The following is an 11865-nucleotide window of genomic DNA, read 5'->3' on the forward strand; positions in this document are numbered from 1 at the left end:
CCGTTTCGTTTAGTCTGTCATTCTTCTCTCTCTCTCTCTCTCTCTCTCTCTCTCTCTCTCCTCTGTGTACATATACAAAAAAGTATATAATTAAATGAAGTAGTGAGCTGGGTGCTGTATTGTGTCTGACAATTTTGTCTCACCACTCTCTCTCTCGATTTTTCTTTTTTCCTTCTTTGTTTTTGGTTCATCCATTTTTTCCAGAAAACTTGATTTATTCAACATGGTATCAAAACGTTTTGCTTGATCTGAAGGGACCGTTTTCCTTCATTCTTCAACGTTTTACTTGCTGGAAAATCATCTTTTGGTTTTCTTTTATACTCAATGGCTACTTCAGGATTTAATACTTCAGCTCCACCGATTTTTACAAGGGAGAACTATGTTTTCTGGTCTGTGAAGATGAAATCCTACCTTAAAGCCTTTTGCCTCTGGGGTGTTATGGAGATAGGAGAAGATCCAGTTCAAAGACATGCCAATCCTACCTTAGCTCAGATTCATCAGTTTGAGGAAGACAAAGCAGAAAGGTACAAGGCTCTGTCCTGCTTGCAATCAGCTGTTTCTGTTGAAATTTTCTTTAGGATTATGCATCTAGATAGTCCTAAAGAGGTGTGGGATCACTTGAAGGATGAATTTTTTGGCAGTGATAGGACTAGGCATGTTTAGATTTTAAACTTGTCTAGGCAGTTTGAGATGCTGAGGATAGAATATGATGAGAATATTAGAGAGTTTTTCTGGTAAAATGATGAGTTTGGTGAATCAACTGAGGTTGTTAGGGAAGAATGTGACTGAAGAACGTTTGGTTAACAAAATGTTGGTGAGCCAACCCGAGAGGTATGAATCCAAGATTTATTCTTTGGAAGATTTAAGGGATATGTCACAAGTTACTTTGAAGGAGTTGGTAAACTCTCTAGAAGGCTTAAAGTAAAAGAGGGCATATAGGTAAAAGACCTCAGTAGATAGTGCTTTAATAGCTAAAACTAAGCACTTGAAAATAGGTAGCAATTCTAAGAAAAATGATTTGGAAAGAAAGGAGAAGGGAAAACAAGCTATTGATGATAAGCCTGGTAAACAAAAAACTAAGTATCCTCTCTGTCCACACTGCAAGAAGACAACTCACTCAGCAAAATTTTGCTGGTACAGGCCTAATGTGAAGTGCAGGTCTTGTAACCACCTAGGACATGTTGAGAGAGTTTGTAAGAACAAAGCCACTCAAGCTGAAGGCAAAGCTGCAGTTGCTAAAGAACAAATAGAAGTTTCAGAAGAAGTTTTGTTTATGGTTAGAGAGGTTGGTAAATCAATGAAGAAAGACTTGTGGTTGATTGATAGTGCTTGTTCTAATCTCTTAATTGGTGATGAGAGTCAATTCACTACCTTGTATAGGAGCTATAGGTCAAAGGTTGAGATTGATGATGGCTTTTTTCTAAGGATTCTTGGCAAGGGGATTGTAACAGTTGAGACTCAACAAGGCAGGAAGTTTATTTTAAATGTCTACTTTGTACCTGATGCTAATCAAAATTTATTGAGTGTTGGATAGTTGACTCAAAATAATTATGCTATTTTGTTCAAAGATAAATTTTGCACTATCTTTGATCCTAATGGAGAAGAAGTACTAACTGTGGAAATAAGGAACAAGTGTTATCCTATAGATTGGCAGCAATCTGATCATGCTTTCTTAAGCTATGTTAATGATTCTGAGTTGTGGCATAACAGGTTTGGACACTTGAACTTTAATTATCTTCAAACCATGGCAGCTAAAGAACTGGTCACTAGATTACCTAAGATAGCTAAACCGGATACAGTGTGCAAGATCTGTCAATATGGGAAGCAATGCAGGGTACCTTTTCCAAAGTAGAGAAGTTGGAAAGCTACTGCTAAGTTGGAGCTTATTCACACAGATTTAGAGGGTCCTATGAAGACTCCTTCTCCTGGGGGCAATAAGTACTATCTGTTTTTATTAATGATCTGACTAGGTATTGTTGGGTTTATTTTTTGAAGGCCAAGTCTGAAGTCTTGAGCAACTTTGTGAAATTTAAGAATTTAGTAGAGAATCAGGCAACTGAAACTATCAAGATACTAAAGAGTGATAATGGAACATAGTTTACTGGTGCAGAATTTGAGAAATATTTGCAACATTTTGGCATTACTCACCAATTGACTGTGCCATACAGCCCACAGCAAAATGAGATTTCTGAAAGGAAGAATAGAACACTGTTGGAAATGGCTAGATGCCTTTTATTTCAGAAGAAGTTACCTAAAACTTTTTGGGCAAAGGTAGTTAACACTGCCAACTATATTTTGAATATATCTCAGACAAGAGTCTTAATACAAACAACTCCCTATGAGAGTTGGTTTGGAAGAAAACCATCTGTAGAACACTTAAGGATCTTTAGATCTATCTATTATGCAAAAGTACCTGATGAGAAGAGATCAAAACTTGATGAGAAGAGTGTTATTGGTATTTTGATTAGTTATAGTGAACTTATCAAAGGTTACAAACAGTATAATGTTGAAACCAAAAGAATTTTCATCAGTAGAGAAATAAGGTTTGATGAATAGGTAGTATGGGATTAAGAGAAATCTGTGGTAGAAAACACTGGGAATTACAATCTGTTACATGATGTAGTACCAGAAGAAATTGATGAAGAAACTGATATAGAAGCTGAAAGTCTGACAGTGAGAGGAACCAGATTATTGCAGAAAATTTATGATAGATGCAATGTGGCTATAGTGGAACTTGTAAGTTTTGATGAAGCAGTGAAAGATAACAGATGGGTGCAGGCAATGAATCAGGAGATGGAAATGATAGAAAAGAATGGTACCTCGATATTGATTGATAAGCCGACAGATCAACATATTATTAGGGAGAAATGGATTTATAAAACAAAGCTTAATGTTGATGGTATTGTCAATAAATACAAAGCAAGACTGGTAGTTACGGGTTACTCACAAATTCATGGTGTTGACTATTGGGAAACATTTGCCCCAGTAGCTAGACATGACACAATTCGACTTATCACTGCACTAGCTACCAAAGAAGGTTGGAAAATTTGGCATCTGGATGTTAAGTCTGCCTTCCTTAATGGGTATCTCAAAAAAGATATTTATGTTCACCAACTTGAAGGTTTTATCAAACCTAGAAATGAAGGAAAAGTTTGCAAGTTAATCAAGGCTCTGTATGGTCTAAAACAAGCTCCCAAAGCCTGGTATGATCGAATTGACAATTTCCTTACATTAGAAGGTTTTCACAAAAGTGCAAACGAGCCTACTCTGTATGTTCACTGCACAACAGAATCAGTCAAGGTAGTTATTTCATTGTATGTTGATGATCTCTTAATTATAGGATCAAATGATTTAGTTTTAAAGGACTATAGAGACAGGTTGAAGAAAGAATTTAAAATGTCAAATCTGGGTGAAATGCATTACTTTCTGGGTTTGCAATTCATATAGTGTCTTGAATATATCTGCATTCATCAGAGCAAGTATGCAGCAAAGTTATTAAAGAAGTTTCATATGGAAAGTAGTAAAGCAGTTGAAACTCCTTTGGCTACAAATTGTAAATTGAGTAAGGATGATCAGGCACCGGATGCTGTCAGCAATACTTACAGTAGCATGATTAGAAGTCTGCTATACTTGGCAGCCTCAAGACCAGATATCATGTTCTCAGTAAGCTTGTTGTCACGCTTTATGCATAAGCCATCTTAGATTCACTACACAACTGCCAAACGAGTACTCAGATATGTCAAGGGTACAAAAGATTATGGATTGAAGTTTGACAAGGCAAATCACAATGAACTTGTTGGTTATTGTGATAGTGATTAGGCAGGGAGCATCGGTGATTCAAAGAGTACTAGAGGCTACTGTTTTTTGTTGGAAGTGGAATTTTTTCATGGATCTCCAAGAAGTAAGAGGGAGTTGCTCAGTCCTCTGCGGAGGCTGAATATATATCTGCAGTAGTAGCATATCAAGCCATTTAGCTTAGAAAAATTTTGTGTGATTTGGGATTCAAGCAAGAAAAGGGGACTACATTGTTCATAGATAATTAGTCAGCAATTTCAATAGCCAAAATCTAGTGAATCATGGGAGAACCAAGCACATCAAAGTGAAGTTTCATTCAATTCGTGAAGTTATAAAGGATGAGGAGATTCAACTTAAACACTGTGGATTTGATGCTCAACTTGTAGACATATTCACTAAAAATTTAAACAAAGAAAGATTCTTGTGGTTGAGGAAAGAAATCGGAGTCTACAAAACAAAAACCAAGGGGGTGTGTTGAAGTATCAGTTTTTGTTTCTAAAAGGTGAGAGCTTAACTGATTTTGTAATGGAGGTTCATGGAAAAGTCAAATCTGCTGAAGAAGAAGAGCACGTGGTCTGCTTATGCTTCAATTAAAATGTTATGTCGTTTAGTCTATTGCTGGTGTCGTTTTTATATTATTCAGTTGTTTTCTTAACTTAGCAAAAACTATGTCGTATCATTTGGCTATTGCTCCTTTGTTTTAGTGAGTTGTCAGAAAGGAATTTTTTTACAGTCACAAATGCAAAATATTCCACGGTTGTTTTCATATAGCCAATGGTTTTCCTTATTAGCTGTCATTTTTCTCTTTCTCTCCTCTGTGTACATATACAAAAAGGCATATAATTAAATGAAGTAATGAGTTGGGTGTTGTATTGCGTCTGACAATTTTGTCTCACCACTCTCTCTCTCGAGTTTTCTTTTTTCCTTATCTATTTTTGGTTCATCCATTTTTTCCAGAAAACTTGATTTATTCAATAGGCACTAGTCTAACTATTTGCTATACAGTCTCCTCAGGAAAGACATTTGTTAAACGATCCCTGTCCCATCCACCATCTAGTGTAGTACACTCCCTAAAGCATTGATTTGCCAACATATTAGTATCCATTCTTGAAGCTATATTCATCAATGGATAATCACCTACCAATGTGTCCAACTAGAATTTTGTGTGCAATCCATCCTAATAAACCACTTTATATGTTTTTTAATTCATACCAAAGGTGACACATTGAAGACCATAAAGATGAGCTACCATTTCTACATGTGTTAACTGGAAGTTTCGATGACCGAAAATTATATTTACTTGTCAGAATTTTCACCCATAATGCATCAGGCTTCGTCAACATCTGCCACTATAGTTTTAGCATGAATGCATTATTCATCAAATGCAATCTAGGATTGCCTAAACCTCTTTTTTTTTTAGGTCTACATATTTTACTCCATTTAATTAAATGAACCTTCTTACTCCTTGTATCTCCATTCCATATAAAATTTATGTATAAGGCCTCGATTTTGTTATAAACATCTAGAGGAATAGATACTGTTTGCGTAGTGTAAAGTGGAATAGTGGTGGTACATATTTGATTAATGTAATTATGCCTACAAAGACGTATTATTTGTTTTAAGTGACGAGGGATAAAAATCATACATGGTTAAAAACTAATGATTTAACTATGATTTATGAGTAAAAGTTTAGCATTTTCTCAAACATGACATCTCTTTTTAAAAGATAAAATTGTGAAAATTTAATTTCAAAATAGACAATTCCTTGTAACTAGAGCAATTCAAAAATCTTTTCATTAACATAATAAATATATATAGATATATATTATATTATTTGTTAAAATAATACATTTAATTAAATAATATTTTAATTATGCTTAACAAGTAATTATAGATATCCATTAGTCAAACTTATAAAGAAATAATGAAGCCGAAAAGAGTAAGATTAGTTGGCTGGATTCCCATGTGTCATGACTTAGAACTTTAATCAAGATCCATGCAATTTTAACCAAGATCCATGCATCGCTTAAACTTGCATATAAAAAGACTAAGGAAGCTTAACTTTAAATATTTGAGCAATAATGTTGTGGAAGCAAAAAAAAAAAACCTTGAAAAAAAGACTTTGGGAATTCTTAAGATAAGAATAAATACCTAAATTACTTGAATGCTTGAATATGATTATTTGGGCAATTTGACTATATTGCCTTTCCCTAATGCCTAAGGGTGCTATTTATAATATAACTTTTCCCAATTCTAAAGTAATTCTACTTCTGTTGTCTAGTACAACTAAAATAGTTAACAAGATATTTAAATACAATAAATGTTCTATTCCTAAGTAGAACACCATTAGCCTAAAGTCCTAGTGCAAGTAAAAATAATAATAATAATAATAATAATATGTAGATATCTGTACATAAGAATTCTAGCCCTTATCAAACTCCTTTATGTGAATAATCCTTTTTTAGTTGGGCTCCCTATGTATCTATGGCTTGATGAAGTGCGATCCAATGGCTCATGGCTCTCGAGTATGCACATGTGTGGGCGTTTGGAAACCCCCAATCGATGGTGGCCCAATGCTGGTTGTTGATGGACCCTCAAGTGATGTCGTCTCAGGCCCAATTGGTGACTTTGGGCACTGTGTCACAAATGTGTGCTACTGGTTCGAGTCCGCCATCAAGCTGGACCAATCACAGGATCACAGACCATGACATTTTCCCTACTTGATCTAGGCAACACCCTCATTGCCTGTAGTCTCTTTCCACCATAAGTCTTCAACAGGTTCTTCACAAGTGTCATGGGCATAATTGAGGCAGCCTTCCATTGGCTGTTTGCGAAACACCTCCAAGTTCGTATGTGTTCTACCTTGTGGATGTTTGGCTTGCAATTTGTCTATGATGTCTAAGGACATGGCTCCCATGTGCACGGTGTCTTTGTTTGCGACGCACATAAGATACGAGGGGTTTAAACTTGATCCTAGATCGTCAATTCAATGCCACAGCCACGTTATGCAGCTTCCTAGTATTTGTCAGCTATATGCACAATTTTGTGTTTGAGACCTCTAACAACCTTCGTTAATTTCCACTGTTGTTGTTGTATAGTTGCCATCAATTCATCTTTCCCCATATCGTGGTGAATTAAGTTGTTCACTGTGTTACGTCATTTTTTGGGAAGTTTATCGCTATTGGACTCCAACTGATGATTGCTATCTTCGAAGTATTCAAAGTTGCTACATGCCTCGTGGTTGATAATTGTCTCAAGGTGAGATACACGAACATCCAGTGCTTGCAAAATATCCTCAGACTCATAATGCTCTATGGCATGTGTGTGCACAATTTCCATGTTTGCAATGCTCACACTATGTTGAACCAAGGCATTCAAGCGTAATGTGGTTTGGTCACCAATTGATGTCATCTCCTTTTCAAAGCTCTTTCTTCTTTTCCCAAATTTCACAACTTTGATTCTAAATAAATTTCTTCTTCTCCTTTGCCCTCAAAGTTGTTGAACCTTACCCAAAATCAATTTTCCCTAAAACTCAAGGCTTCCCAAATTTCCTTTGTCTCCTTGGGGTTTGTCAACCCCTACTCTCCCTATTGATCAAACTAAGTTCGACTAACCATACCAATCTCTTGAATTGAACCTTGCTATGATATCACTTATCACGGGCTTGAAACTTTAGCCAAACTCTATATAGCTTTTAAACTTGTGCATAGAAATATTTAGGTGGCGTTTGGTACCTTACAATACAATGTGACTACAAGTAATGTGATTGTAAGTAATATGATTACAAACAATGTGATTGCAAGGAAGATAACATTGCAATGTTTGGTATATAAGCGAAGTAATTATTAAAATGCAGAAAAGATAATATTGTAATGTTTGGTTTACAAGTACTTTGTTAATAATGTAATGTCAATTTTCAAAATTACCCATATTTATTAATATACAAGTTTAATATACTTATATTTTTTTATTGTTAATTTTTATATAATATTATCTCTTAAACATATTTTTAATGCCATATATTTTATTTTAATTTTTTTCCTTTAAAAGACAATATAAATTTTATTAACAATGAAAAGCTACTGAGAGTAACAAAGAGACATTTCAAAATCTATATAAAAAAAACGAATTATACCATTGCAAAATGTCTTCAACAAAGTAACAAAGTTGAAGAGTAAAAATGTCTTTAAAAACATTACAGAATGCAATTCAATCTGATTGCATTGGTTTGGATTGCAATCAGATTACATCCATTGGTTGTAATGTAATTGCATTGTAATCTTACATTGCAGTGCTTTGTTGTAAAACCAACACTACAATGTAATTTAATTAGATACATTACAAGGAGTGTTCTCCTACTTTCCTTCTACGAAATGCTACCTAAGCAAGCCTAACCCTAAATATTTGTGCAAAAATGCTACGGAAGAAAAAAAAACTAAACTTGAAGAAAAGACTTTGGGGAAAAATAATTGTGTTATTCCAAGAGAAAAACAAACACCTAAGATTCTAAGCAAATAAACTAAATTCTTTGAATGCCTGAATATAACTACTTGGGCAATTTGACTCTATTACCTTTCCCTAATGCCTAAAGGTGCTATTTATAATATAATTTTTCCCAATCCTAAAGCAACTCTACTTCTATTGTCTAATACAACTAGAGTAGTTAACAAGAAATTTATATAAAATAAATATTCTATCTTTAAGTAGAACACCCCAAGCTTAAAGTACTAGTGCAAGTAAAATAATAATAATAATATAGTTATCTATACACAAGAATTCTAGCCCTAATCAAACATTTTTTATAGTAGCAATCTTCTTGTAGTTGGGCTCCTTGTGTATTTATGGCTTGATGAAGTGTGGCCTAATGGCTCATGGCTCTCGGGTTACACGTGTGTGGCATTTGGGAACCCCTAATCGAAGGTGACTTGATGTTGGTTGTCGATGGATCCACAAGTGACGTCGCCTTAAGCCCAATTTGTGCCCTTGGGCACTGAGGCAAAAGTGTGTGTTGTTGGTTCGAACCCTCCATCGAACTGGACTAATCATAGGATTGTGAACTGTGACATACTCCCCCACTTTATCTAGGCAACGCCCTTGTTGCCTTATGGTCTCTTTCCACCACAAGTCTTTAGTGCATTCCCCACGAGTGATGTGGGCACAATTTCGACAGCCCCCTATTGATTGTCTTCGAAACACCTCCAAGTTTGGATGTGTTCATCATAGTTGGCATGTGACATCCAAGTACACAGCTCTCATGTGCAAGATGTCTCTATTTGCGGCACACATAGGATACGAGTGGTTTGAACTTGACGCCTAGATCATCAATCCAATGCCAAAACTCTGTTGTTCACATTGCCTAGTATGGAAGTCACGTTATGCGGCTTCCTGGTGTTTGTCAATTATATGAGCAATTCTTTGTTCGAGACATCTAACAACCTTCATCAATTGCCATTATTGCTATTGCATTGTTGTGATCAATTCATCTAGCGCCACATCACGGTGAATTAAGTTGTTCACTATGTTATACCATTTCTTGTAAAGCTCATCGCTATTAGACTTCAGTTGATCGATGTTGTCTTTGACATATTTAAAGTTGCTTCATACCTTGTGGTTGATAATCGTCTCAAGGTGAGATACACGATTATCCAGTACTAGCAAAGTATACTCAGACTAGTAATGCTCAACGGCACGTAATGTGTGTAGTTTCCATGTTTGCAACGCTTATACTATCTTGAACTAAGATGTTCAACCGTGATATGGTTTAGTCATTAATTGATGTCATCTCCTTTTCAAAGCTCTTTCTTCTCTTCCCAAATTTCACAACTTCGATTCTGAATAAATTTTTTCTTCTCCTTGGCCATCAAAATTTGTTAAACCTTACCTAAAATCGATTTTCCCTAAAACTCAGAGCTTCATAAATTTCCCTTATCTCCTTCGGGTTTGTTAACCCTTACTCTCCCCTTGGATCGAATTGGCTTTTAAGGTTCGACTAATCCTACCTAGCTCTTGAATATTAATGTATTATTATTTAATTAATAATAATTAAAATATTATTTTATTAATGTATTATTTGTTTTAAGTGTTGAGGGAAAAAAATCATACATGGTTAAAAAGTAATGATTTGACTATAATTTATGAGTAAAAGTTTAGCATTTTCCCAAACGTGACATCTCATTTTAAAAGATAAAATTGTGGGAATTTAATTTCAAAATAGACAATTCCTTGTAACCTGAGCAATTAAAAAATCCTTCCATTAACATAAATTATATATATAAATATATTATATTTGGTAAAATAATACATTAATTAAATAATATTTTAATTATGCTTAACAAGTAATTATAGATATCCATTAGTCAAACGCTCGTAGATAAATAATGAAGCGGAAAAGAGTAAGATGAGTTGGTGGGATTCCCATGGCTGCAGCAAAGAAGCTCTGACTCTCTAGTGAAAGTGAAACAGCATGAAAGTGTAACACCGGAAGCCGCGTGGGAGTGGTCGTGGCCGGTGCTAATTGGCTGGATGTCACTCTAATACTCGACGCGTTTTTGCTGCTAATCGTTTCTCGTTTTTGTTTTTATGTTTACGTCAAGTTAGTATTTATTTTGTCTTAATTCAGATTCTTTTTCGTGACTCGTATTCCCAACATGCATTATTAGAATGATTAACGTTATCTTCATTTGGGAGAGAGAAAATGATAAAGCTCGTGAGAAGGGCTTCTGCTGTAATTCCATGGAGGACATGGGGTTTATCAAGGAATAAACTAAATGCTTAATTTAAGCCTTTATTTCCTAATGAGAGGGCAGGTACGGTTAATTAGCTGATAATTAACTTGATTTGTTTAATGTCAATGATGAGTAAGACAAAATCTTGATTTCCTTTACACTTTTAGCACGTTTGGTATGGGGAATAGCTATGCTATTCCCCTTCTATTCCCGGTCATTTTCTACACCTTCGTTTGGTTACAAATTGAAACACGGAATACGGGTGCCGCAGGAATAAAAATTCCATAAGGCTGGCTTTTAGCCAGCTTTATCTATTCCCTCCCCCTCCCCCCGTAATATCTATTCCATGTCTCAAGGAATAGCTGTCAAACATGTAATGACTAAAATGCCCTTACCAAACTTACAAAATTACAATTTGATCCATATAAAAGATTTTTTTCTCTCTCTCTTCCTCCTTTCCCTCTTTCTCTCAGCCGTTCTTCCCTTCTTCTTTCTCTCCGCCACTCTTCCACTGTTTGGGTTCTGACAATAGCACCGCCTCTCTCGTCCAACTTTCAAGTTACGTTGGTCTCTTCCATAGTCCAGGTACTTACTTATTGTGCTTTTATTTTCTGTTGATTGGTTGTGATTTGGTTTTGCTGTGAAACTATTTTGGATTTGTGTGTTTTCCTGTAAGTGTTTCATGTGTTAAAATCCTTGTTGCTGTTGGGTTTGGCTTTCTGCGTGGATGTTGGGTTAGGGGTGTGAGTCAACGAAACAGGGTTCTGCTGGTTTGCTGCGAATTGAATTGCTGGGATTTGGGTGTGAGTCAACGACACAGGGTTCTGCTGGTTTGCTGCGAATTGAATTGCTGGGATTTGGGTGTGAGTAGCTGTTTGGTGGTGTTGACACCTGAGGTTTCACTATAGAATTATAATAGATGTTAAATCACTTGAAAGCAGCAATTATAACAACTTGAACAATAATAATAAGAATATAAGACAAATTGTATACATTTTTTTTAAATGACCTGTAATAGTTATTATTTTTATCTGTTAATGACCTGTAATAGTTTAGTAAAAATGCTTCTACTTGTTGATCATCTGGGTGTTTTTCATTTTTTTTTCTCTTGTGTTAAAAGTTTTCTGTATTTGCATGCTGATCGTATGAGTATTTTTTATTTTGGTTTGTGAAATTCTTTCTGTTTGCCTTAAGTTTGTTTGGTATTTCCTCCTGTGTTGGTTGTGAACAATACCTGTTTCTCCCTGACTTGGACAATGGCAGCTTCCTGTTTGTTGTTTTGTCATTATTTTTGGGGTTCAATTGGGAAGCCGTGACAGTCAAATTTGAGATTGGTACTGGAAAT

Source organism: Theobroma cacao, chromosome 2 (assembly GCF_000208745.1).
Source record: "Theobroma cacao cultivar B97-61/B2 chromosome 2, Criollo_cocoa_genome_V2, whole genome shotgun sequence".
Classification (NCBI taxonomy): Eukaryota; Viridiplantae; Streptophyta; class Magnoliopsida; order Malvales; family Malvaceae; genus Theobroma; species Theobroma cacao.